This window comes from Camelus dromedarius, chromosome 19, assembly GCF_036321535.1.
Source record: "Camelus dromedarius isolate mCamDro1 chromosome 19, mCamDro1.pat, whole genome shotgun sequence".
Classification (NCBI taxonomy): Eukaryota; Metazoa; Chordata; class Mammalia; order Artiodactyla; family Camelidae; genus Camelus; species Camelus dromedarius.
In genome coordinates, this window is record NC_087454.1 from 34,504,011 (window position 1) to 34,531,485 (window position 27,475).

The 27,475-nt window shown below is 43.9% G+C and overlaps 1 non-coding gene across 4 annotated transcripts in view; it reads left to right on the forward strand.

The window, feature by feature from the left end:
- LOC105099529 (uncharacterized) overlaps nucleotides 1–27,475 on the forward strand; it is a 57,142-nt gene that overhangs the window by 25,141 nt on the left and 4,526 nt on the right. For 3 of the 4 annotated variants that reach the window (XR_010376921.1, XR_010376920.1, XR_010376918.1), the window contains one exon: nucleotides 25,873–26,310. This is a non-coding gene — a transcript (uncharacterized LOC105099529). Of the gene's footprint in view, nucleotides 1–25,872; nucleotides 26,311–27,475 lie in introns of those variants that run through there. The other variant, XR_010376919.1, reaches the window with a different exon arrangement.

Consider the following 27,475-nt stretch of genomic DNA (forward strand, 5'->3'; position numbering starts at 1 on the left):
CCAAGTAAATCAGGGTGGTGGTGACTGGATTAAATTCATAGATTAATTTGGAGAGAACAGGCATATTTTTTATGTTGAGTCATCATCCCCTGCAAGAATGTGCTTTGACCTTCTGTTTGTTCAGGTTATCTTTTGTGTTCCTTACTGGTGTTCTAAAGTTTTCTTTATATAGGTATTATGTAGCTACAGTTAAATTTATACCTAGCTATTTTGTCTTGAAATTTTTTTTGTAAGTGTATTTCTGGTTGGTAGTTTGTATATATGAAGGTTAATTATTTCTGTGTATTAATGTTGAATTCAACCACCTTACTGTATTCTCTGTAGTAGTTTTTTAGTTGATTTTCTTGGAGTTTTCAGATGTGCAGTTTTATCTCTTTCAGATAATGATATTTAGCCTTCTTTTTTCCAACTTTTCAGCCTCTAATTCCTTTATTTTGATTAATGATCAAAAGTACAAATTATTTTAGAACTTTAGAATTCTAAAACATGCAGATACTAACTACTTTATATAAAACAGATAAAAAGTTTATACTGTCAAGCACAGGGAACTATGTTCAATATCTTGTAGTAATTTATGATTTAAAAAATCTGAAAACAAACAAACAAACAAAAAAGAATTCTAAAACATGTAATTCACAACATGAGAAGACAGCCACTGAGTATACTTCTACAGCTGTGGTTACTCCACTGTTTCACAGTTATAATTACATGTTGCAGTTAGAATCTTTTAGGTGATGGTCTCCACTGTTAAGTTATGATCTTCCTTGAGGTCAGAGACTGTTTTATTCCTTTTTATATTTCTAGCACTTAGCTTAGTGCCTCCATAAATGTTTCTTGGAAAATTAAGGAAAAACCAATCGTTGAATGCTAAATAAGTTAAAATAATGATCATTTGCAAAATGTCTGTTCATGTCAACTCACCTTAGTGTCAACCAACCCTATTTCTGTTCAATTTTTTGAGACCATGGAACATGCAATAATGTTTTTAGGTCCGAACACCTTCTCACCTTGGCCTAGTTCTCTGTTCTGCCAACAAAGTGTCCCCTTCAGATGCCCACCAATCCCCCATCACCAAACACCATCTGCCTATGACTAAGTGAACTACACTGGTCAGCCCCAGGAGTGTTGAAGGTTCCAACCTTCTGGGGATTGTTAACTATGGCATTTTGTAGAGCATAAAGGGAGACTGAAATCCTTCTGAACAGTTTCTATTTTTGTTTTCTGTCATTTCCAACCTTCTTTGCAAAAAAAAAAAAAAAATAGAAGAATCAAAATAGGGTCTGGCCTACTTTGAGGTCTCTCCATTTTATTGGTGGTCTAAAACCTTCTCAAAATAACACACTTAGTAACTGACTCAGCCAGAACTTGAGGCTGTGTCCACTGACTCCAAGTCTAGTGCTCCTTCGAGTAGATTAGGAAATTGCTTCTACTCGAATTTTACTCATCAGAAACCCTTTCGGTTCTCTTCTGACTTGGTGATAGTGATGAGAGTGTGCCTCCAGTATATGAAAATGTGGTCAGTATTCCCAGGAACATTAATACTGAAGAGGAAATTCAAATAGCAGTGAACATAAAAATCTTGCCACAGTTTGCAGAAAAGATACCAAAGTAATACAATAATGAGCTGCTATTTTACATTTATGAAACTACCAACAAATTCTATGGTGATCATTTCTAATGATAGGGAGATTGTGCTGAAAAGCTCCTTGATGCAGCAGAATAAATTGCTATCATTTTTGGGGGGAAAGCAGTTTGGTAACAGATCCCACTGGGTCTAAAGACAGATGTTCACAGCCTTTCACTGGGTCACCCCACTATGCAGGGTTTATATAAGGAGTTAATTCAGTTGAGGAAGATAGCCATCTGAATGAGGATGCTAATTTTATGTAAAATGTACTCTATAAGAAAAATACACCTAAATGGCCAAACAATAGAAGGATGGTTTGGAAAAATTATGCTACAGAAAATGAAGGGAATGTTATACTGACATTAAAATTGTAATTCGGAATACTATGTAATAATATGTGAAAAGAGGGCTTTATGACAGGGTGTTAAGTTGAAAAATAAGAAATAAACACAAAAGCACATATACACAAAGATAACAACAACAAAAAATTCATATACATAAATATGTACAGAGAGAGAGAGAGATTTGAGTGAAAGAGGTTTTTTACCCCTTGATCCTTCAGTATCAGCACCCGAGGGGGAGTGAGGGCAGCTGGGGGAGTGGAGGGGAAGTTGGACTGCAGTGGAATTCCCGAAGGAGCTCTGAGGCTGGGCTGGCCCTGGGGAGCAGGAGTGACTTGGAGCAAGGCAGCTCTCTCCAGCCTGGTGGGTGTCTTTCCTTGGAGGTAACTTCTAAGAGGAAGGTTAATGGGAGAAAACTAGTCTCCCCACTGCAGCTGCTCTCCAGACCCCACGTGGTAGTCAGTAACCTCCACCTTCCACTCTCCATCATGGAGTCCCTGTTGCCTCCCCAACCCACCCCCGCTAGCACTTCTGCTGGGCCAGGTGGCTTTCCTAAGTGGGATCACCTGGACTCTCATGCCTTCTAGACCTGAGCTCCCAGGCACCTTGCCCTTCTCAGGCTAAGGCTGCTGCAAGGGAGTAACAAGAGAGGTCAAATATATTCTCCCAGGTCTCCATCATGTAACAACAGTCCTACCTCCTCTGGATGATTAGGATCAATTACCCCTTCAAGCAGGTGACTTCTTTCCATGTCCACTGATTTCTTGGCATGAGGAAGCTGCAGTGTCTGGGCAGCAGACAACACTTGAATGCAATTCCTGCTGTGCACCCTGGTGGAACACCCTCTTCCCTGGGGGCCAAGATCTCTACATTCTCAGAGCCCAGAGTTGCAGGAACAGGAGCAGAACATCTCCCAGGGGGTCCCTGGGAGTGTGGGGAAGCAGGGCGACCCACCCTTGGTTCTCAGACCCATGTATTCTGTTAGGGACGCTGCACTGTATAATGGTTGTTGATTTAGGGAATATACTGTAAGGACTGCCTCCTAGCTGGCCTCTCGGTTGCATCTCACAAGCCATTCCATTGCTCTGTGGTGCAATTCAGGATAGGGCCAGTGAATCCCCTGGCCATGTACCCACCACCACACCTTGTTTGCTACAAAGTGGGCCCCTTACTCAAATGCAGGTTTTTTTTGTAGGATCTTCTCTTAGTAGATCAAATACTCTGTAAGCCCTTGGATAATGGTACCCGGGCTTGTAAAAAAATAATTAACAGAAACCTCAGTGAAGTAAAGTCAGGGACCAGAATGGGGATCTCTCCCACCCTGTGATGCTAGTGGAGCCCAAAAGGAAGAAGTAAGACTCCTCTTCTGGACAAAGACTCAGCCAATGAAAAGATTGACTCTGCTTCCTACAGCCCTCTTGACTTCCTTTGCCCCTCTGTAAAAGCGGTCTCCTCCCTTGCTGTGGGGGGATTTGCCTGTGGCAAATCGATTGCCATGTGCAGATCCCCCTACCTCCACCCTTGGTTGCAGACTTCAAACTGTAGTTCTCTGCTGATTCTCAATAAACATCGAGCAGTCTGTTTCAGGCCAGCCAGCCCTATAAACAGGAAAGGGAGGCTCAGAGCTGGAATATTTGTTGATTTCAATCAAGATGAATTGTTATCCCTTCCAAAGTAGGAGCTTAATGAAGTTAATCTGCCACTAAATGGCTGGCGGGTCTTCTCCGAGAAATGGTGCCATATCAGGGACATACAGTTGGTCTCCAACCTGATGGGTTGGAACTGTGGTAGCAGCTGTAGCTAGAGCAGGCTTACTGAGTGGGGGCCGGTGCCGTGGAGTCCCTGCGTAGCCTCCAGCCCTACCACCACGGCTACTCAGTTGTGCCAACAGGGAGGCACAGCTCAGAGGCTGTCTGATGTCAGCTGGCTGAGTTACTCTGTCTCCTTATTGCTTGGTGTCTTCTGTGATATAGACAAGAGTTCTGGGTGTGAAAACTGACTCAGAGATGGAAACTGAGTGAGGGGTCATGAGTTTTTGTTGAGGCAGCTGCCCTAAGCCTCTTGATCATTCATCCTTGACTACTTTGATTGGGTAAAGACCGAGCCACACTCTTGTTGGCTGCCCACCTGTCTGGCCCGTCAGAATGCTCTGTTCTGTTAACTGTCTCCACAGCTTTCTGTGGGTCAGACCCTTCTTGCTGCCTCTCCAGCCTTGCTTCTCACTGCAACAACGGAACCCACTTTGCTTCTAATGGTTAAAGCCCTGCCATGACCTCTAATGTTTCAGGCTATTATCATTCTCGTCAAGGAGCCCAGTTCTGTAATGACATCTCTTACCGTGAGCTCTGGACTATAAATGAGAGCCGCCGGTGCGTTTCTGGGTGAATCTGATATCCCTCTTACCAGACCCTGCCTTGCTGCTTAGGTAAATGGAGTGTCCTCTGAGCCCTCATATGGAAAACAGTCATCTGGTTCAATTTCCAGCCTTAGATAATAAATCCACTCAAGCAGGCCCCCTTCTATGAGACATTTGGTTCTTTTTCTCACTGTCTCCAGGAGAAGTTCTGGCGTTTATTACTCACTGAGTGAGGGCATCACTTTCTCTGCATGTCAAAGGGCCATCTTAGTGTATGCTGGGGTCCCTGCCAGGGATAATAATCCTGTCACCCAAAATAATGCTCCCATATCAATTAACACTCCCTGAGCCGCCTTTATATTCTGCTTCCCCTTGGTTCTGCACATGCTCTGTTAGCTCTGCCAGTGCGTATCGGCTGGGTCCTACAGCTCCTACAAGGTACAGTCTGTTTCCTCCTTAGCAGACCCAGTACAGCCCTGATGGCATTGGTTTTGACTTAATGGCTTATGTAATTGGCTATAATGGGTTATAAAGGGTCTAGGGTCAGGAGGGGAATGGTGGCAGATCCTGATGGAGGCACGTGTTGTCTTGCAAGACAGAGGCCTCCGCACCATTCTCAAGCAGGTGATGAGCACTAGCTTTTTTTTTTTTTTTAATTGACATGTAGTCAGTTTACAATGTTAGGTCAATTTCTGGTGTACAGCATAATGTTTCAGCCATATATATACATACATATATTCTTTTTCATTATAGGCTACTACAAAATATTGAATATAGTTCCCTGTGCTGTACAGTAGGACCTTGTTTTATATCTATTTTATATATAATAGTGTGTATCTGTTAATCTGAAACTCCCAATTTATCCCTCAAAAGAATTTACCCCTTCCCCTTTGGTAACTGTAAGTTTGTTTTCTGTCTGTGAGTCTGTTTCTGTTTTGTAAATAATTTTATTTGTGTCCTTTTTTTTTTTTAGATTACATATATAAGTGATATCATATGGTATTCTTCTTTCTGGCTTACTTCACTTAGAATGATGATCTCCAGATCCATCCATGTTGCTGCAAATGGCATTATTCTTTTTCATCGCCGAGTAGTATTCCATGGTTTGTGTGTGTGTGTGTGTGTGTGTGTGTGTGTGTGTACATATATACACACATACATACCACAACTTTATATATATATATATATATATATATATATATATATGTGGTGTGTGTGTATATATATATGTGTGTGTGTGTACACACACACACACATACACACACACACACACACACAACTTCTTTATCCAGCCATCTGTCGATGGCCATTTAGGTTGTTTCCACGTCTTGGCTATTGTAAACAGTGCTGCTCTGAACATTGGGGTGCGTATATCTTTTTGAATTAGAGTTCTGTCCAGATATATGACCAGGAGCAGGATTGCTGGATCCTATGGTAAGTCTATTTTTAGTTTTTTAAGAAATCTCCATACTGTTTTCCATAATGGCTGCAACAAACTACATTCTCACCAAAAGTGTAGGAGAGTCCCCTTTTCTCCACACCCTCTCCGGCATTTATTGTTTGGAGCACTAGCCTTTGACAGGGAGGAGTAGGCCCTTTCTGGAGGCTTCAGGGAGTGTGCAAATTTAAGACTTCCATTGCATCAACCCAAACATCCACATCCCATCTACCGGGGCCTCACTCTTTCCTAGTTAGAGCCTGGACCTAGGTGTAGCAGACCTGCCCAAGAGAATTCAGTCTTTTCTGGAGCCTACTGCTTTTATGCTTAAGTCCTGAGCCTGATCTTCAGCATTATCTGCCCTCTAGCAATAGGAGATGCAAGTCTCATTGTAGTTTTATGTTTAGTCTTTAATTGCTGACTCACTACCCCCAGGCCCTCCTTGTCTTTCTCCAGAACAGCTTTGGCCCCCAGCAACAGCCAGCTGATAACATTATCCTTATAATTATGAATTCCCTCACACTTCTCAATATTAGTTCCGTTGCCCCAGCCAAAGCTTGCTTTTCCAAAGGGACACCCTCCCAGAAAGTGTCCCCAATCTCACTGCTGCTGCATGCCTGGCTTTATCCACGCTCTGCCAACCACCCACCACGGGCTCCTTATTTCCAGCCAGCTAGTGGGTGACCCAGCTTTTAGCATCTGCTGTCTTGCCCCGTTCCTGCCACCAACCGTCACCAGCTAGGTTTCTGGGGAGGCCAACTCTGCAGTGGAGATCAGCACACAGGAGATTTGTTGGAGGATGGGATGGGTCCACATCTCCAGCCGTGTGAAGAAGCAGGACTGAGCAGAGAAGGAAGGCTGATGACAGAGGCCTTAGCAGACTCCTTGAGGGTCCTGACAAGTTACCAACTGGGGGATGCTGACCAGGCCTCGGATATGGGCTGTCCCTGGGAAGAAGACACACATTTGGGTAAAGCTGCTCACTTCCGCAGAGAATAATCGCAGGGAGTGGGGCTTTGATGGGATCTGCCAGCCATCCACCTGCCCCTTCCAAGTAGCTGCAGGAATGTAGGCAGGAAAGAAGGGCTGGATTTGGGCAGCACACTGCAGTACTATAGCACAGTGTAGTGACAACATTTTTTAAGTTGTTATAATTGTATTTTAGTAGTAAAAAAAAAAAAAGAAATCAAATCATAAAAAAAAAAAAAAGATCAGGAGAAAATGGTGACATTCTTTGTGTTCTTTTGTCCATAGATTTTATGGTTTGTCCTGGGAAAGTTTCCCCACCTGGAGAACGGCCCAGACCTCCCACAAAACAAATAGAAACTTGGGAGCGGCTTGGTCAGTGAAACTGTGACATAGGGGGTCAATCAGCTTGTCATGACTCACCTGCCCTCAGCCGGCCCAAAGCAGACCCAAACACAAGTGTGTTAGGTGTGGGTACCAGGCTGTTCCATAGCTGGACAAGCAGGCAAACCTCTGTGACCTGAACAAACACAGGGAAGTCTGAGAGCTTCTGCTTGGAGGCCATGTGGCTCCCACACCAAAAGAAGCATAAATCTGACAACTTAGACCTTAAAAAATGATTTATGTCTTTACTGAAGCCTTATGGAAATGTGTAAGGACGTTTTATCACGTTTCCTTAAAAAATGATAGTTCCTAAAAATCCTATTTCGACAGCTCTGTCGACAAAAAGTTAATTCGTAGTCAGTCTAAGAAAGAAGTGGAAAATGTTATTCGAGTCAACCTGAGGATTATAACCTGGGAGATGGTCTCTCAGAGAGCTCGGAGGACTATTCCGAAGAGATAAGGGGGCAGGCCAGGTATGTTATTTTGGAGAATGGGGTACGTGCAATCAAGCACACATCTTGGGAGGAGGTTACTGCTGTTTGCAAGGAACAGATATCTCAGTTAATGGTTTTAGTGCCTTTCTAAGTGTGGAAAGATGCAAGAAATTGGATTCATTATTTTTCTCCTGAAAACATCTCACCACCTGAGGGCCGGTTATGACAGTTTTCCCAGAGCACAGAATGCCTCATCCTGATCTTTGCCCTGAATTCCTTGCAGGGTGTGCTGTGTAGGGTCACTGACAGCAGGGGCTGAAGACTGGATTCCTGGAAAAATAGAGGGTGGGCAGCATTCTTTTTTTGACAATCCCTCCCTTTTGGTCTTAATTTCTGCTAAGGTTGGGAGGCATTTTGTGACCACTCTGTCCCATGGCACTAGGAACGCTCGTTCCCAGGTCAGGGGGGGACTTGGTTGACAGGCCACTCCATGTGCTGTTACAGGACTAGGCTCTGGTAACAGTAGCCAAAAGCCTCTGGACCGCCTGTCTGACTAGCCTGCTATATGGTCCAGGAAATGGTTCTGTCTTGTTGCTTCTTTTCATATCTAGAGTTACACTAATACAATCATTTATTTTATTCAACTATATATTTGATTAATCTTGTCAAGTCACTGAATCATCATTCATTTTATCAGAGGCTCAGTCACACATCTGGTAATGCAGGGAGCAATAATCTTATAGTCAGAATACAAGTAATGTATCTAGTAGCATCAATGAGGTCCTAAGTAAGTATTTAAGTGGAGAGCTTCCACTAGGTGTGGCCCAGTATCTCCCCAGGTTGTCTGACCAGTCTGTTCTGCATCAGTCACTGTCTTTAAGGAGAGTGATATACTGGCCTGTATAGAAAGCTCACTGAAGATGCCTGCAGGTACAGGGTGAGTGGTGGGTCATCGTGGCCCCTTAAGGACTGAGAAAGGAATGTTATCTTCTAAGGAGTTAATGGCTGGCGTCAGAAGGAGAACAATTGATTTTTATGGTTGCGCAGGTATTTCCGTCCCTGCGGTGGAGCGGGGTCTTGTTAATGCACAGAGCAGATAAACAGTGCACAGCAGAGGGGAGGGAGGAGGCCAAAGGGCAGATAATATTTTTTGTTTAAATTTTCCTTGTCTTACCTTAAAATGTGAATTATTATTTCATCACCTCATTTCTAAGTTTCATTCACCCAAGCAGTTGCTTTCCAGATCTCCTCTCTACTGCTGCAAACTCCAAAGAGTTTATTTAAATGGAGGTACTGAGGTTTGAACCCAGGACCTCCTGCGTGCTAAGCACGTGCTCTACCACTGAGCTATACCCTTCCCGCCATTTTCTTTTCAATATTGGCAAATGAATCACCCTTAGAAATTACATAAATCATACACAAACTGTGTACGAGGAGCCAACATTTTTATTCATTCATTCTTCCCTCTGTTTGCTAGTCACTGATTCATTTAACAAACAATTGTTTGCTAAGTACTGACTATTTTGGAGTAATACATTTATATAAAATCAATCTCCAACTTCAAGAATCAAGCCAGCTAATAGGAAGAACTGATGTGTAAATAGCAATGTCAACAAAAATTAATCTTCAACCAAAAAAAAGAAATGGAATATTTTATTCCAGCCAATCTGAGGATTATAACTCAGGGGCCAGTCTCTCAGAGAGCTCAGAGGACTATTCCGAAGAGATAAGGGGAGGCCAGTTATGTGATTTTGGAGAAGAGGGTACATGCAGTCAAGCTCACATCTTGGTAGAGGTTACTGCTGTTTGCAAGGAACAGATATCTCAGTTAATGGTTTCAGTGCTTTTCTAAGTGCGGAAAGATGCAAGAAACTGGATTCATAAAATTTCCTCCTGAAAACATCTCACCACCTGAGGGCCGGTTATGACAGTTTTCCCAGAGCACAGAATGCCTCATCCTGATCTTTGCCCTGAATTCCTTGCAGGGTGTGCTGTGTAGGGTCACTGACAGCAGGGGCTGAAGACTGGATTCCTGGAAAAATAGAGGGTGGGCAGCATTCTTTGTTTGACAATCCCTCCCTTTTGGTCTTAATTTCTACTAAGGTTTGGGAGGCATTTTGTGACCTCTCTGTCCCACGGCGCTAGGAACGCTCGTTCCCAGGTCAGGGGGGGACTTGGTTGACAGGCCACTCCATGTGCTGTTACAGGACTAGGCTCTGGTAACAGTAGCCAAAAGCCTCTGGACCGCCTGTCTGACTAGCCTGCTATATGGTCCAGGAAATGGTTCTGTCTTGTTGCTTCTTCTCATATCTAGAGTTACACTAATACAATCATTTATTTTATTCAACTATATATTTGATTAATCTTGTCAAGTCACTGAATCATCATTCATTTTATCAGAGGCTCAGTCACACATCTGGTAATGCAGGGAGCAATAATCTTATAGTCAGAATACAAGTAATGTATCTAGTAGCATCAATGAGGTCCTAAGTAAGTATTTAAGTGGAGAGCTTCCTCTAGGTGTGGCCCAGTATCTCCCCAGGTTGTCTGACCAGTCTGTTCTGCATCAGTCACTGTCTTTAAGGAGAGTAATATACTGGCCTTGTACATAAAGCTCACCAAAGATGCCTGCAGGTGCAGAGTGAGTGGTGGGTCATCATCATGATCCCTTAGACAATTGACAAAGAAATGTCATCTTCTAAGAAGTTAACACCTGGTGTCAGAAGGAAAACAACTGATTTTTATGGTTGAGCAGGTATTTCTTCCAACTGGGGGGGAGGGGTCTGGTTAATGCACAGAGCAGATAAACAGTGCACAGCAGAGGGGAGGGAGGAGGTGAAAGGACAGAGAACTTTTTTTTGTTTAAATTTTCCTTGTCTTGCCTTTAACTGTGAGTTTTTATTTCATCACACATATACACACAAACACAATTTTTCATATAATTTCAGTGTGTTTATGGACCCCTGACTAAATCCCAGTTAATAACCACTTAATTACTTTCTTTGCTAAACCCTCAGTTCATAAAATTCCAACCCCCAAATTTTAGATAAACTAAAATACACTTAGATGCCCATGACAAGATCCAAGAGCCATTCTTTTCGGATACTGGCAAATGAATCATCCTTATAAATTACATAAAGCATATGGAAATTGTGCACCAGAGAAGCCAATATTTTTATTCGTTCACTCCTTCCTCTGTTAGTCACTGACTCATTTGACAAACATGTGCTTACGTACTTGCTGACTTACTATTTTGGAGTAATACCTTTATGAAAAATCAATCTCTAACTTCAAGAATCAAAGCAGTTAGTGGGTAGAACTGATGTTAAAACAGATAATGACAATTGTGTGCTGTGACAAGGGTCCTGGAGGAGCAGGAAAGAAAGGGGTGGGGGGAGGGCACCTAATTCAGCCTGGTAGTTGGATATGGCTGAGAGGGGTTTCAGGGAGAGCTTGTGGACAAGGAGGCACATGAACTGAATCTTGGGCAAATTCTTAGAGTTTTCAGATGACAGGAGTGGGAGAAATATGTTCCCTCCAAGAAGCGACAGCCTTTGCTGAGACCCAGAGGCAGGAGGAAGCATGATGTACAGGAGAGCTTACTGCTGTCGTGTTTGGGCTGGTGTGGAGAGTGGCTGTGCAGACTGTCCCCAGTGGAGAGTGGCTGTGCAGACTGTCCCCAGTGGAGAGTGGCTGTGCAGACTGTCCCCAGAGACAAAGCAAGGATCAGAGGCCCCCAGAGGGCCTGCAGTGTGGGGGGGGGGGGTCTCAGGAATTTACTTCTTAAGCTCAGTGAGTATGGAGCCTCTGAAAGCTATCTAGTGGGCATGACATCATCAGATTTGCATGTGGCTGGTGGGGTGTGGTGATACTCACACCCATGGCTGGCGAGTCTTCTCTCTGATGCATTTAAAACCCCAAAACAATAATACAGGATTGAAATGATAAATGACTTGCTCTTAATAAATTAAAATAGGTACTTGGTTGTACCCTTACACAACAGCAGTCTGAGCTGCTCGCTTTTAAATGTTATTTTGAGTGGAGTTCTCAACAAAGCCATGAGAACAGCATGCATACCTCACTGCCCAGTTTGTCACCTGATATAACTTCTAATACCAGTGGAGATTAAAATATTATGATTGTTTATCATTTTTTAGTTTTTCCACTTGTCACTTTTTCCAATGATTACATTTTTTGTTTAAAAAAGAGAAAATATGAATGAAGAAAAATGCCTAGAGCATCAATATCATTAAGCAGATAATTTATTTATAATATGCTTTTATGAGTATAAGGGCCCCTCCCTATTAGTCTGTGGTCTATTTGCTTTACTTTCCAGCAAAATTTGCATCAGAATTTAGGTTAACACAAGGGAGTAGGTAATGCTGGTGAATGTCAATTGTTATGGCATTCTACAACAGGAAAAAAAAAAAAATTAAATCCAAGCAACACTAGGGTAGTAAAAAGGAGACAGTTTTGGCGACAGAGAGATCTGAATTCAAATCCCCATTCTGTCAGTTACCAGCTATGTAACACTGGGCAAGATAACTGCACCTCTCTAAACCTTTGCTCCCTTTATGTAAAAGAGAGCTAATAATCATGTCCTTGCAAGATTGTTGGGATGAGTGAGGGAACATGTATTCGGAGCCTTGGATAGACAAGTGTTTTCAAAGTTGTGGTTAAACAAACAAAAACAAAAAGAAAAAACGTGAAAAACTAAAAAGAAGTAAAAATAAATAATAAAGAATTAAAAAGCAGCAAACAAAACAAACAGAAAAGAAACAAACAAAGCGGTGGTTACTGGTAGAAGGATCACTGTGAGGGTGATGTGGATGTAGATTCGGAAGCAGGGTTAGTTACCAAGACTAGATGCCAAAGACTCAGTGACACGGGCAGTCAGCTCAGGCAGCCTGAATGAAGGCAGCTGCAAGGAGAAACTACAATACCTTTTCAAAATATTCAAAACTTGACGATGACATTAGGGTAAGCTAACTACTGTAACATACAACCCCCAGATGTCTATGCTATAATATACTAAAGGTTTTATTTCTCCCCCTGTGTTAGTTCAGGTCTTCTGAGAGCAGATGCCAGGGTGGAATTAGACACGCAAGAGATTTACTGGGGGAGATGCCTGGGAAGGTTGTATAGGAGGATTCCAGGGGAGAGCAAGGAGTGCTTTCAGACCACAGTGCAGGTCTAACACCTCCAAGGGGAGGAGCAAGGAAGGAGGAGTGGGAAGGACATGTTCTGGACTTCAGTGTAGTCCCAGGAAAGATTCAGCCAGGCTAGTGGAGAATCCATGAGTCTAAGTCACCTGCTGGAGGAATCCCAGGTCTTGCAGGATGGGGTGTGAATTTATACCCCCACTAGGTTCAGTCATTGGTGGGGAGCAGCCCACAGGAAGTGCAGCCTCAGCACAAACACAGTGATAGATCCAGTGGGTCTGAGCTGGGGCCATCGTACATCTCGTTCCCTCCAGCAGGAGATCTGAACAGCACACTTTCATGACCCCCGGCCCCCCCACGTTGCATGCAGGTGAGTTCTGGGAGTTGCAGAACTCCATTAAGTCACTCAGGGACCCAGGCTTCTTATAGGTAAGGCTCTCCCCTTCTCCAGGCTACTAAAGGTCTCTTCTTTCAGTTGGCAGATGCTGTGTTAAAGGTTTCCATGGGTTAGAGTTTGCTGACATTACCTATGTGCAGACTGCATTGGCCAGGATGCAGTCACATGGCCCCACCTAACTGCAGGAAGACTGGAAAATACAGACCAACTGCACACAACAACTGTTGACACAGGGCAGATGAGAGAGTGAAGTCCCCAGGTTCTGGCTTGGGTTACTGGATGGATGGTGGTGGCACTTGTTGATACAGAAAACACAGGAAAAGGACGCTGAATTCAGAGGAAGCGGAGCTATCTCGTAGCCAGCCGGACATTCAGGTCTGGAGCTCAGGGTTGGCAATAACCCAGATGGTTGACGCCATGAGTCAAGTCTTAGCACTAGAAAAGAAAAGGACAAGAACTTGAGTTTGAAGAACACCAAAATGTAAAGAATTTCGTGACTCAATGTCTATTTCAATCTCCTTTTAGTGTGCCTTCCTGTACTGCAAAGTTGGAGAGCTAAAAACGTCATTTCCCGGACTCCTGGCAGCTAGGGTTTCCAAGGATGTGATTTAGGTTCTGCCAATTAGACACCCTCACCTAAGACTCCAGCTTCCGAGCTGAATGACTGGGACCCAAACAGGGCAGGAGGCTTCCTTTTTGCTGGTGCTAAAGGCAAGACCCTAAGTCCCTGGTGGGGGGTGGGGGTAGGAGGCTAGGTCTCAGGTGGGCAGGGCCCTGGGGCTCCAGTGGGCCTTAGTCTCAGCAATCTCCAGACTCAGCCGGCATTTCCCGATTGTGGTTAGAGCAGCAATTCTCAGGGCAACTCGGTCCTAAAAGTATCTTTGCTCCTAGTAACTCAGCTTAGGGTCTACTTCTTCAGCTCGCCGATGGATTCTATAAGCCAATTTGCACACCTTGAAATGATCTCTTTCTGCTTGAACTAGCCAGGATGCGTCCTGCTACCTAAGCACCTAAACTATTAAGGTTATGGTTAGAAAAACCAGAAAGAGACTGAGAAGGAAAGGCCAGAGAGACAGCACTAAACCCAGGAGAGATCGGCTGCCCCCAAATCAAGGAAGAGGAGCGTTTCAATAAGTGGTCAGCAATTCGATGCTTCAGAGAGGCCAAGACAGATGCAAACGTAAAGTAGAATAACCCAGTCAGGCAGTCACCCACGATCCTGGCAGGAGCAATTTCAGTGGATCACAATTGGGAAGGAAACCAATTGCAGGAGGTTTAGGAAATTCTTCCATTTTATTTGGACTCAATTTATGAAGTAAGAGGGAGGTATTATAGTCAGGTATTACTATATGGCTTGAGAGATCCAAGGAAGATTATTCCATGAGGATTGCTGTGCCTGAAAACCCACCATGGCAGGCCAGTCCCTCTAGCTGGGGGGATTTGTCGTCCGGCATCATTTATCTGAGGGGGCTCTGGTCTTAGCTTGATGTTTGTTGGTTCCAGAAAATAGTTCTGTGAACTTCCATTTTTAAAAGAGAAAAAGGTCCTTTAAACACAGATGTACTAATATCTAGCCTCCTCCTGCACAGGCAGAATGACTTAGGACATAAAAGCAGAGGATTCAGGCTTGGCCTCAATCCTGTGCCACTAGTTGGCTGTATGGCCTCTGGCAAGTTGCTGACACCCAGCTGTCTCCTCTGTGTGTTAGGAATAATCTTGCCAACCTCCGAGAGGGTTGTGATGATTAATGGGAGATGTAAGGTGAATGGCACAGAGCCTGGCAAGCAGAAAGTTCTGAGTAAATGACAGTTCATGTCATAAGTGGTAAGAAATACCTTTTGGGAAAGAATGACCGTGACTGCCTTCCCCACAGGGTTGCTGACCACAGAGATAATATACAGAACGCAAAATATAAGGTCTATTACTGAATGAAAATCCACCATGAGAAATGTCACCTCTTAAACTGGAAACTGATTGGATCCCCTGACGACTAGACTGTGCTCTGGAGTCGGTGGGGAGGGCAGGACCAAGAGAAAGAGGACTGAGATGGACGGACTTAAATTGGTGCACAGTTTTTCCGAGGCCTGGCCTCTGTTGGGATCAGACACTCCATCATAAGGAGGCAGTTGATTAATAGATACCTGTCCATATGGATGGAAACTGCCTGGTAGAGCTGGACAAGTGGAAGGGTAAAGGGAGCAGCTATATTTGCTTGAAATTAGATAAAAGATTCATGCATCAAGAACCTCATTCCAGCTGGTTTCTTTCTGGGCCTCCGCAGAAAGCTCACACCGACTCTGTACAAAGTAAGAATCCAAAATTGCTTACGTGGAAATAAACCACCTGCTGGTACAGGTAGGAAGAGCAGAAATCCCTGGAGGAGGGCAAGAGAGTTCCTGCTCCCCTGCCCAGCCCTGCCTGCTGTTGGCCTTTCATGACCACAGAGGGTGGAATTAAACTGCGCTCTCTCCAGCCTCCTTTCCTGGTTTCTCCTCCCAGGAACACATCCATAAATGTGCCCACGGGTGGCCAAAGGGGGCTCCTGATGTCACCACCCCACCCCCTCTCCATCCATTTCCTTTATCTTTGTAGCCGTTAGAGACTAAACACAGCTGGGGAGTAGGTTTTTCACTGGGAATTATTTTATTTTTTTCAGTTCACCTTTGTTCTAACCGCAATCACCCATCTTCCCTGTTACCTCAAGGGGTGAAACACTGCAAGCCATGTTAGAGTTCAAGGTGAAGGAAGCACCCTGGCAGTCCTAGGTTTTACTCACTGGGCTGATGTCGGGGACCCTAGGGAAAGGACAAGATGGTCGTGGGCAGAGGCGGCGTGACCAGCTCTGCCGCCTGCTGAACCAGTGACAATGTCAGCTGAGTCAGTCTGTTCAGAGGGATGGCCCTGTCCTTGTCCCAAGGGAAGCTTAGCTGATCCCTCCTGATTGCTAACCTCTGAGACCTTACATCCTATAATTTCCCAAGACAGACCTGTGATTACAAACGTTCAACCTTGTAATCACAGCCGAAGCCCAGGTGTTCTGAAGAAGTGGGGTGTAAGCTTGTATTTCAAAAGAATACAATAAAGAGCTATTTGCCCAGCAAAGATATTCTGTAGAGCAGATCACATGTGCACACTGTACTGCCCGCCTCCACCTTCCCACACCTACCAAGTCCTCACAAGCCACCAAATTAGGACTCCATCGTGGCTGTCCTTTCTGCAGGCTCCACTCAAATTTTTTTAAAAGATAATTTAATTGTATTCGACTCATCCCACTGGGTTGATGCATTTATTTTAGCATCTTTTCTATGCCTGGCCCTGTGGGGTGAGGCATGAATTAAAATACGAGGGCTGGCTTGAAGGTACCTTCAGCAGAGTTAGAGAAAGAAGCACCATTACGATTTCGTAGTGAAGACTGAGGGCTGTAGATAAAAGTGCTTTTGGTTTTCCTCCCCTCTACCCTAGACTTCCTGAAGATCAGAGCGCTCCTTCTTGCCTTGGGGAGAAGAAAGTGCAAATCTTCTTCTGAGGCTTTTTCCTCCCTGGGACTGGAACCTCACAGCGAATCTTGCTTCATTCATCAACTGTTTCTTTCATTGTCAAGCTCTTTGCACTTGCCCCTGAAACATGTTTAAATCTAATCTCGACATTTCTTTCTCTGCCTTCCTTTCCTCTTGGGATCATTTCTCTTCTTTCATTCATGCATTCAGTCATCTACTGATCAATTTCAAAATACTTAGTAGTGATGGATACCGTGGGTGAGGTCTTCTCCTAGGCGGGAGACAGAAAAGGTCCTTGCCTTTTGAGGAGCCCACTTGTTGGCTGGGGAGACATATTTAGACAGCTATATACTGGTACCACCTTTCTCCTTCTTTTCCTTGTCAAACTTCCTGGGAGAGTAACCACCTGCTCAGTCCCTGGGACCCTCCCGGCTCTTCTGAAACAGCCATCAGGAAAGTCAGCTGTGACGTCCTATTCCCAAATGTCCAGTCCCCATCTTACACTGTCTCATCCCAGCCTTCTTGCTGGATCAGTTCACTCTGATACTCTGTCAACTGAGAAGTTAAAAAGTCTATGTTTCAGGGTTATGTGAGGATTAAATGAGATACTGTATGAACAGTTCCTGCCACGTGGTAGATGCTAAACAAATATTCTCCTCTCTTCCTTGGATGCTGCTATACGGTCTTTTTAGTTGTTTTTTTGTTTTGTTTTGTTTTCGTATCTCTCTCACGTAGACTTTCTTCATAGAATCTGTATCCTTCCTAGTCCCCTGAATTGCAGACATTGCTTAATGGACATTGGGTGTTTTGGGAGTCCCCTCACCAAAATTCCAGGGCAAGTCCAAGATTTCTGTCTCGAGTATCTTTCCCTTCCTAGCCTCCTGCTCCCTGGCCTCCTCCTACCCTTCCCCCCACCTCCTCAGACCCCCACCCCTGTTGGAGTGGTTTTAGTGGAGTAGATCTGGATGTAGCAGGTAACCCAATCCTGACCAATCAGAGTCTTGCACCCTCCTGGACAACCAGTGATTGCTTCAGGAATGGGCTGAAGACTCCTCAGGATCATTGAGAATTCGTGAGTTTATTACTGAGACTTCTGGGAGTGAGGTTCTTTTTCCCCACTGGGCTTTTAAGTATAAAGATTTAAGATGTGTTGAAGGCTGACATCTTTGTGATTCCCTTTGTCTTTCCCTCATGGTCTCAAGATGGCTGCCTCAGCTCCAGCCATAATATATGCATTCAAGTCAGAAGAGAGGAAAATAAAAGGGACCATGGCTGTCTCCTTTACTAACAGAAGTATTTCCAGAGTCAGGTCCAGCAGTCTTTCTTTAAGTTGCACAGGCCAGAGTCTCCCCAAACAGCAATCAGTATCCCAGTGGCAGCACTGGGTTTACACGGTCTTCACTAAGCAGATGACACAGAGAAAAAAATGTCACTTTCCTAATGATTCTTGCTAGTCCCAGAGAAAACACCAGATGGTCCAGTTTGGGTTACATACTCATCCTTGTGGCCAAGGGGTTAGGAAACTCTGATTGGCCAGCCTGTGTCCAGTCTTGATCCACAGTCCAGGCGAAGTGGAGTGATGTGATTATCAGCACTGCCACAGGATGGGAGGTCAAACTTCTAAGGGAAAGGCTGCCAGGCAGAAACCGATAACCACTACAGAAGGGAATGGATACGTTGCTGCTAAATTGAATTGGGGGATCATCATGAAGTAGTTATACTCAGGGTTTTAAGGGATTTTTAAATGCTTTTATTCTGGCAATAGCCAAAAAAAATAAATTGACGGCATTTGCCTTCAAGAAATTGATAGCCTGGGGTGAACAGTGGTTCTTTGGCTAAATGTAATTCTTTTGGTAACAAATGAGAAAGTAGCCAACCAAATGTATAGTGTGGATAAAGCCATGAGATTCTGAGTAACGGAGACTCGGAAGTAAGTCAATGGTGTACTTCAGAATAAAAAGACTGAAACAGAGAAGATTTATATGATGTATCTACCGTGGAGCTGAGAGTAGTGACCCAAGTTGGGTCAAAATACAGGATTGTTACCTTGAATGGGTTAATTAAACCTGAGTCCATCCAGCTTGTTTTAGATTTGCCCTTAGATGAGCATGCTCCATCCTGGCCGACATGGGGAGTGTCTACAGGCTGGGGTCATGCTTCATCTTGGCACATTTGTGGCATCTGGCTAGACACCAGGCATTTTACTGTGCCTGGCAGTACACTTGCTACCTGCAGCCTGGCTGGGACTCAGCTGATCAGAGAAGCGTGTCATGACTGGTGACACAGGACATCCTTGATGACTCAAGACCTTCTGCATTGCTGAGTTTAGACTAGGACAGAGGATGCAGAAAGTGGAAGTGGAAATCATTAGAGAAGATAGTTGCTGGGCGTGTCATTATCTGGTGGAGTTATCGGGTCGCTCAGACCACTTGGCAGTTAGCAAAGAAAAAGCAGGAAAACCTTTTAATGGGTCCTAGCTGGTTCAGTGTTGCCTTTATTTTGATAATTACTGAATTAAACCACCATCCCACAGTGGGAATGAGTTCCTGCTCATCAGCCACTGTCAATCTCCTAGCAATTCAACAAGGATAAATTCAAACTGGCCACATACCCCCTGAAGTGCAATTATACCTTTCTCATCAGTGACAGGGTAAGAAGTACAAGCATTACTTAATATTTCTTCTGTCACTAAATAATGTATCTTCCATATTTGCCTGATACCAGGGGTGTGAGACTGAGAGGGAGAATGCTGAAAGGACGACACCTGGAAGGAATGTGAGATGACCCACAGCCTCCCCTCGGATACACATGTGTGATATCAGACCAGTTTCTTTAGCTTTCTGGACCTCAGTTTTCTCATCTCTCAAATGATGGAGTGATTTCTAAAGTCCCTTCCAACTCTACTTTTTAAAAACTCTTCTGTCTGTGTCAAAAGCATTCTCAGTTAGAACTCTTTTCGTTACCAATCGCAGAAACTCGCTTGCGCTAGCTAAAGCTAGAAAGAGAGATGTACCTGAAACACCCACGTGAAAGTGATGGAACCTTAGTCAGTTTCCTTTGACTCAAACAAAACCTGATTCAGATCCTGCATCCCATTGTGCTGGCGGGAACTGAAGGTTAGGGTGCGTGCAGGTGTGTGGGAATGTGGGTTTGAGAAGCAAAGATGATATTAGCAATATTTGACAGTCGCTGCAGCCACAAAGATGCATGGTCAAGTGAACATTGGCCTGGGTGCAAGGGTGGGAGTTGGTAGGGGTGGGGGAAAAAGCAAAACACAAGTAACCCTTCTCCTTTCTGGCCTCCCCCCAAAACAAGAATAATATAATCTCAATAAATTAACTCAACGCATAAAGATACACAGGCATTTAGTGGAACTCAAGGGCGAGATGCAGCGAGCCTGCAAGAGTGAATTAGAATCAAGGGTTCAAATGGCATCAAGACTCTAGATCCCTCTCTCCCTTCTCTGTGGGAACCCGTCACTGTTTTCTTTCTCTCATCTGCTCAGGCAGGCTTTGTCTGGTTTTCCAGTTTGAATGCTCCTGCATTTTCATTTTTGTTGTTGTTGTTCAAAATATCATATAGACTAAGAAGGAACCAATCCTAAATTCCTCTTGAAAGGGGTCTAATCGGCAACGCTTGGGTCACGTTCCTTTTTCTGGACCATCTATCTGTGACCAGGATGGCTTTGTCACACTGGGAAAAAAAACAGCTGCATGGAGCCTACCGCTGTTACAGTGTGGGTGGTAGCCCAGGAACGGTGTTGGAAATATTAATAATTGGTGTCTATTCTTAGTGAATGGACACCAGCCGTAAACAACCAGTGCAGCGGGACCAGGGCATTCTAGCCAGATCCTGACTTCGGGAAGAAGAGGACCAGCTCCCAGCAAATGGGAAATAACCATGAACTGGGCAGTTAAGCCAAGAGCGGTCTATCAGAGTCTAAGAAAAAATAAAGTCCGTTTTAAAAACAAAGTAATAGTGTTCCTGGAAATTTTTTTTTTTAGCTGGTAGAGGGATTATTTAAGTGCCATTTTGGTTTCTATTTAATTGTGGGGAAGAGCCTCATGCAATGGTGTGCTTAAGTGTTGCAAACAATAAAAGAAAAATGGAGCACAGGACTCTTCCTGCCCTCTGCCTCCAGGAGCTTTGAGGCTGATTCGAGACGTGAGACAGGAAGAATGTACAGAACCAGGCATTAATTGTACAGGGCGCACGTGAGTGCCCTAGGAGTCTGAGACAGGAGAGATCCCTGTGGGCCACAGAAGTCAGGGACACCTGCGGGGAGTGGCTAGGGATGCTTTCTAAGACTCCTTTCAACATAAAGTTGTTCCAAATTCTGTAGATTAATGAAGGCACCCACCATCTGGACACTGAAGGATATATCTGAAAGGTCTGAGAGAGCTTTGTAAGTCAAGGATAGGACTTCCAGGAACTTTGCTCAAGATTAAACCACCAGCCTTTTTTTTTTTTATAAGCACCTATTGCTCCTTTATTAACTGTTTAAAAATCAACATTATTTTTAAATTATATTACTTAATAGGGACACTTGTAGCTAGACACTCACACAGAGTATGCTTCAATTTAGGCAAACATACTACACAAAAATCTGTATACATTCAGAAGACTGCGTAGGGTGGCCGAGAAGTGATTACTTTGCATTTATATATATATATATATATACTTTTTCATTATAGATTATTACAAGCTGTTGAATGTAGTTCCCTGTGCTACACAGTTGGACCTTGTTATCTGTTTTCTATATAGTAGTGTGCATCTGCTAATCCCAAACTCCTAATTTATCCTTCCCTCCCTCTTTCCCCCCGTAACCACAAATTTGTCCTCTGTGTCTGTGAGTCTGTTTCTGTTTTGTAAATAAGTTCATTTGTATCATTTTTTTTAGATTCCACATGTAATGGTATCATATGGTGTTTGTCTTTCTCTGACTTACTTCATTTGGTATGGTGATCTCTAGGTCCATCCATATTGCTGCTAATGGCATTATTTCACTCTTTTTTTATGGCTGATTAGTATTTCATTATACATGTATGCCACATCTTCTTTATCCAGTCATCTGTCAGAGGACACAGGTTGCTTCCATGTCTTGGCTATTGTAAACCCATAACACGAGCCTTCTGAATGAAGTACTGACACAGGCTACAACACGGATGGACTTTGAAAACATTATGCTAATTGAAAGAAACTGGACACAAAAGCCACGTATTGTGTGATTCCACTTATGTGAAATAACCACAGTAGGCAAATCCATAGAAACAGGAAGATAATTTGTGGATGCCAGGGCCTGGAGGGAGCAGGGAATGGGGAATGACTACTACTGGGTACAGGAGTTCTTCTGAGGATGATGAAAATGTTCTAGAATTAGTCATGACTGCTGTACAACCTTGTGAATATACAAAAAGAAATTTAACTGTATTCCTAAAATTGGTGATGTTTATGGTATGTGAATTACAGCTCAATAAACACAAAAACAATAGCAAAGGCAAATTTTTAAAAACACCAGACTTCTGGTTAGAAAAGAACTTCCTGCTCTTCTTTGCTTCATTCTCTATACTGGTCCCACCAACACCTGTGCTGTGGATGTCTGTCTGTGCCCTGACAACTCCTTAGTCTGTGACACCAGCCCAGGACTGCCCTGGGCTCCAGCTGCAGCTGACATCTGCCCTGGAGATCCCATAGGCACCTCCAACACAACATGATGAAAATAAAATTGCGATTTTGGACTCCAACCTCCTTTTCCTCCTGATCTTCCTCCCTTCATCGATCGCTCCCATGACCATCCGGTCATTTAAGCCATCCACATGTGAGTCATTCTTCATGTCATTCAATCATGTGTTCGTTCATCCGTCCAGCAAATCTTTGTAAAAGACCTGTTATGTGTCAGGGACTGTGCTCTGGGCTGGAAACTCAGCCTGGAAACAAGACACTCTTGGCTCCTGTCCTGGTGGAAGAATAATCGATAATGCCAACACAGCCGGATGAGAACATGTGCATGGAGGGTACAGGCAGCCAGCTCCTACCTCCGACTACTCGCCAAATGCTATTGATTTTGCCTCCTAAGTACCTCTCGGGTCTGGTGTTTGCTCCTCGTTCACTACACCCTTGCCTGCCTTTGAGCCCTCATCAGCCCTCTACATGACCACAGCTGCTTCCTCACTGGTCTGCTGGTCCTCATGCCTCATGCCTCCAGCCTTGCTAGTCTCTAATCCTTCTCCCACCCTGCTGCCAGAGAGATCTTTCAAAAACAGAACACCTCCTGGTACAATTTCCTCATTTATAATATTTTATCTCCTATAGTGACCCTGAACACCTGAAGGCTGTACCACACTCCCACCAGAATGGGGGTTGCAGTGAGGGAAGCCATGAAGAGGGTTGGCCCTCTTCCTTAATTCTGGTGGAGAATCATTGGGTGGTTCAAATTCCTTCTCAGGACGTGCCGTGCCCTTCATCATGTGACCCCTGCTCACCTCTCCCATCTCACTACCATGGCTCCTCCTCTGTGGTCAAATGATGGATTTTCATCCTGCAATTTTTCCCCATCCCCATGGTCTACACATCACCAAACTGAGAATGCTCCCCCAGCAGGCAGAGACATTGACAGACAATAGAAAATTCACCCATGCTTTGTTACCAGATAGCTAAACGAAGATCATATTAAAGTTCTGAAGATCTTTCAGACATTTGACCCTGAGGCCAGATCATGGCCTCTCTTCCCCACTAACTTGATTTGAAGCCCCTTCTGCCAGATCAGGCAGCAGAAGTGGACAGAACTGAATGATTGACAACCTCCCTAAGACTCAGCACAAGAAGAGATGTGACGCTGGGCGGTGCAGGGAGCAGAGGGGACAAAAGAGTTGAAATGGACCAAAGAAAGGAGGCAGGAGGGGAGAGGCAGAGCCGAAAGAGGAGAGAGCCCTCCGCTGCCTCCCCCCACAGACCCCCTAACCCCTGTTCCTCCTGGAATGCGGACACTGAGACCTGGGGAGAGTTAGAGGAACCGGTTGGTTAAGAAAAGCTGCCTCCGAACATCATCCCGGGAGGATTTTATACCAATTCGAACATGCCCAAAGCAAGGACCTGCTTTTACTTTCTTTTACATTGCAGGGGTGTTAGCTATGAACAGTAAAACTCTTTGTCTGTGGACGGTAGCACGTCATCATTCCACTGAGGGGGTGTGAGAAGGGGTCGCACCCAGACGTGCCTTCAGCAAGCCACCGCCATTCCCCGCGAGTCGTGCTGTTGTGTGCCTCTGTGCTCTCACACCTGCTGCTCCCTCCGCCTACGGTGCTTCCCTGCGGTCTTGTCTGCTTATTCGTCCTCATCCTTCACGGCTCACCTTGGAGCTTTTGCTGACCCTCTTATGTTAAAAAGCTAGGTGACTAGGGAGCTGGGGGTGCCCCTCTCCTGCTTTTCCCATAACATCCAGTGTGTCTTGCAGCCACTGTAACACTATCTTGTCGTTTCTTGTTTAAGTACATCCTCTCTGCGCTAGATGGAGGGTGAGGCTGTATCACGTTCATCTCTTTGTCTTCAGGTCTTAGCAGAGCGCTCTTAGCACTTAGGTCATTTTCAAGAAATGGTTTCTTAAAAAAAATTTTTTTTTTTATTGGGGAGAGGTAACTAGGTTTCTTTCCTTCTTTTTAATAGAGGGACTGGGGATTGAACCCAGGACCTCGTGCATACTGAGCACTCACTCTACCACTGAGCTATACCTTCCCCGCCCAGAAATGGTTTCTGAATAGATGGAAGAATTAAGAATACAATACTACTTGTTGAATAATTGCCACATATCCCTTAGTCTCCCGGATATATCTTATTTAGTATCTTCACAGCATCCTAATAAGGTGCTTCCCTTCTGATCTAAACAATTTGCTGACCCTTTTGTCAGAAATGTAAAAGGGTTAGGGCTAATTGGATTTATCTAAAAAGGAGAGAGAGAGAGAATGGAAGAGAGAGACTGAAAGCCGCCAGGCCTCATCTTTCCACAGAGTTTACTGGGCTCAATGTCAATAAAATTGGATCACTAGCACAGTTGTCTTCCAGCCCTGATTTAAGAGAGGGACAAGAGATGCTGAATGCACCATTCAGGAGGAGCATGGGAGGAAGGGAACCTGCTCCCATCCGAAGGAGCAGATCAAAGGAGACAGGCATGCCCATTAGTGGCTGTTAAAGAGAAGGGACCCATCGCCTATTGCATGCCTGGCCCCTCGAAGAACCTCGGGTTCCTGGAATCTGAGCTCACTGATTCCGACCTTCCTGCCACCTGCCGTCGGGTACCACTAATGATAGAGTGACCCTGACACAGTTTATGGTTGCCTCGAGCAGGTTACCTCTTTTAACAGCTATTTGAAAAAGAGAATTAAGATTCGTGCTTGTTGTTGTTATGAGCTCAGAGGCACAGAGTGCCTACAAAGCAACCTGAAATTGCTGTAATTAACCTAATTATATTTTTGTCCTCTAATAATCTGTAATTAATTATAATCTGTGAGAATTACACTTAGGTAGAGAACGATGAACAACAGCCGTTTATTTGTGTATTTATTTTATTAAGGCTATTTTTGAAAAACATTGAAAATTATAAAAAAGAAAATTAAGTTTTCTAGGAACATCACCATCCAGAAATAAGCGTTATGAATGTACAACTTTCTTGACCTTTTTTTTTTCTTTTGCAGTGCATATGTCTTTTTTAAAAAATTGGATCACACTGCACTCTAACCTGCTGTTTTCCTAAACCACAGAACTGCACGCTGCATATTTCTCTATGCCATGTGGCCCCTGCAGTTTTTGAAGACTGCACAGACTTCCATCTCATGCATGCACCCTAGTTAATTCGGTCAGGTCCCAGTGGCCATGTTCTACCCCAGGGACTACTTGCCTTGTAAGCTTCCTGCTAGAACTTTTGGTTGGCACTAAATCTGGCCCAACATCCAGGTCCCTGAGCTCATTCAGAGAGGCATAAATATGAACTGGAGAAGACTCCAACTTATCTGCCCCAGTCCCAGATCTCATCTCTTTGAGAGGCCTTCCAAGTGGCCACAGGGACAGGCCAGGTCTGCCCTCTTGTTCCTGGCTAAGCTGTGAAAACAGACTCAGTAAATCTCAGCTGAATTAAACTAGTCAATTGATGCATTGATTTATTTTTCTTTTTTAAATCATTAAAACTCTGAAACCAAGCCAGAATCAAGCGTGGATATTGCAAGTGTTATACTCTTCTTGTCCAATATTGCCGTTTTCATCTTTCCATTCTATTTAAAGGACCTGGGAGCCAAGAGAAGTCCTCCAGACAGAAATCAACTGAAAAGCCATGGACAGGACATTCTGCCAAAGCAGGGATTCCGACCCCCAGCCATTCAACAGAGAATGCCGTGTGCCTTTGCTCATGAGCCTAACTTAGAGGATACAGGATTGACTGCAGTGAGCTGTAAGTGGGTGTGTCCTTCCCCTGGCAACACACCGACAGACGGGGTGACAAAGTCCGAAGGTTCAACCTCAGTTTTCCATCCTGGGTAAGTTCACATGACTTTCCTTCTCTCATCCTTAATGTGAGAAATTTCCCTCCAAACTCTTCCTTTCAAACACAGCCTAGATTGATCGGAGTTGGGCGGACTGAAAAACGTTCACTTCTCAACATTTTTGACATCAGTCTTTGAAGTACAATTCTTCTGATTTTCCCCGTCCTCCCCCATCCTTCCCCCCGCCCCCCATCCCCTCCCAGATTAGCTAGGATATATGAGCAAGAATCAGAAGCAAAGTGAATGGAAGAAACACAATTTTCAGGAACTTTGTAAAGGGAAGCCATCAGGGCCATTTACTCCGAGGCTTTTTAGTTGCAAATTTCTGCTGAGGAGTAAGAAAAGGCCTCATATTTTAATATCTACACTTTCATTTTCTGTTAAATTACCATGATCCCATGACATACTGTATGTCCTAACTTTAGGAACAAATGTTAAAATTAACACTTGTCCACATCAAAAGTGGCTGGGATTTAGGAATTCTTATTATTCTATCAGTAATAGAAAGGTGTTCTCTTTTGGACACTGTATCATTCATCCTTTCCATTTGCCACCTGTAACTCTTCAACCAGAAACTAGCTCCCTGAGAGAGGGGAGGTCACATGCAAAGCCGTACAACCTCAAATGTGCCTGGGTTTACTGAGGGCCCTGGAGCAATTTCTGCATCTTGTCTCTCTTGTCTACCTGTGTTAATTGGATTGCCCCCTGAATTGTTAATTAACTGTTATTCTTAGGCAATAAAAGGGAAAAAATAAAAAGTAATGAACCACACTGAATGAAATCAAATTATCCCTTAATGAACCTCTATTAATCCACCATAAAGTAACATAGACACACAATGCAAGAAAACCATTATGATGATTATTATTATTTTTTATTGAAACACCATCAGTTACAATGTGTCAATTTCTGGTGTACAGCACAATGTCCCAGTCACGCGTATACATACATATATTCATCTTCATATTCTTTTTCATTAATGGTTATTACAAGATATTGAACATTGTTCCCTGTGCTATATATCAGAAACTTTTAAAAAAAATCTATTTTTATATATATAGTGGCCAACATTTGTAAATCTCAAACTCCCAAATTTATCCCTTCCCCACCCCGTTTCCCGATAACCATAAGATTGTTTACTATGTCTGTGAGTCTGTTTCTGTTTTGTAGATGAGTTCAGAGTGTCTTTTTTTTCTCTTTTCTTTTTAGATTCCACATATGAGTGATATCATATGGCATTTTTCTTTCTTTTTCTGGGTTATTTCACTTAGAATGATGACCTCTAGGTCCATCCATGTTGCTGCAAATGGCATTATTGTATTCTTTTTTATGGCTGAGTAGTATTC